Raw genomic sequence first — 1756 nt, forward strand, 5'->3', positions numbered from 1 at the left:
TCTCTTCCATTTTCTAGATGCCTGTGCCACATAGATCATCATCTAAAAAAGAGAGAATGGATAGCAGTTTAAAATTTATCGGTCTTTGATTCTCAATTATACGTGTTTATGACTTCATCTGTCTTCAGTGACTTCAACCTTTTCCATTACGGTGGAATATTATTTGTACGGAATCCATTAAATCCACAAGGCAGGAGTCTAATGGTGGGGCTGTGGCGATTTGCAGAGGGAAAAGTTTTTGAAAGGTTGGCTTTAGGAAAAGCGCCGCTGTTATGACACCAGAAATTGCTTTATTGATGGGCTGCTCTGCTGCCTGTGCATTTGGGCCATTTGTAACCCAGCCCATATCTATATCTCAGCACTGACACTGATAAGAAGGCCGGTGTAGCCCCGACCGGATTACGCCGTCGTAATGACATACACACACCGAGAGAGGGGGGGGGGGGGGGGGGGGGGTTAGGGAGAGAGAGAGAGAATGTGTTGGGTACAGGTAAGACCAGGTGGCCACGACATGCGTCGCCACAGCAGGCCACAGATGGGAGAGCAGTGAGGGTGCATGCGGAAGTGCTGCATAAGATGTCACCACTTTAAATGCATGCTATGCATTTGAATGACTATACTCTAAGTCTGGGTGTGGGTATGAATGTGTGTGTGTGTGTGTGTGTGTGTATGCATGGTTTCACATCTCTATGCATTAGAGCACATGCTTGGATGTCTGTGAATTGACCACCTATAAATGTTGAGCCCTTCTGAGCACTGACAACTGACACCGTCCACAACAGAAATGTTGCTTCATGTGTGTGGGTTTGTGTACCTGCACTTAAACTTTGATGTGGGTGGGATGGGGTAGGGATAAGGTGTGCAGAGTGTGTGTGCGCTTATAAAGAAGCAGTCCCTATGTGATAATTTTCTAACTTGTACTTTTCTCGTACATTACGTACTATTACAGTCCTATTAGAAGACAAAAGGAGAAAAATGAAAATCTTCATTGAAACAAAGTGCTTTTAGTCTTAGACTAGGCTTTAGGGAAATCAGCCCACTACAGTATGTAGTCCATGATGAAACAATCTTGGACAAGCAGACAACTCTGCCAAACACCACATGTGGGAGGGCAAGTCATTGATGATTATGATGATATATGTCTAACTTCACTGAATATTTCATTCACTGTATATGGTGTCATTTTGACAACCAAAATGTTAAAAAGTATTAAACAAACTGTCTGCATTTCAACTTGCTCAGCGTAGATCAAGTGACTTTCTTCATGTCCTACGTATGTAAACACAAATAATAGCACCAGTGCCATAACACGTTGTGAATGCCAGTACAGTCTATCTATAGTTATCCCATGGAAAATCTGCAGCATCCTTCATTGCATATCCTCTCAAATTCCTGGCCATCAACTTGTTCCACCAACCGCCATCCCACTGGGAGGTGGACAGTGGACCCCTGCTGAGCTGGACTTCCCATCACCCATGACACTGAGGCCTTGAGACTCACTCATCCTAGAGGCCTTGGGATGGGCCAGTAAAAAGCCTCAGCAGATACGTTTGCTAATCACGCTGTAACTCAGACTGTCCGGCGTGTCCACGGGCCAATCAATACCCATACAATTCCAATTAAGTGACGGCCAGGTCAGCAGCGGGCCAGTGCCACTCCTTTACAAGTTAAATGCCACGCTTAAATCCAATAGTCCAACCTTACGGTCAGCCCATCGCCCTGACCTTCAACCACCTTTATATGGTTTCATTCAAAC

This window comes from Alosa sapidissima, chromosome 16 (genome assembly GCF_018492685.1).
Source record: "Alosa sapidissima isolate fAloSap1 chromosome 16, fAloSap1.pri, whole genome shotgun sequence".
In the NCBI taxonomy this organism is placed as follows: Eukaryota; Metazoa; Chordata; class Actinopteri; order Clupeiformes; family Clupeidae; genus Alosa; species Alosa sapidissima.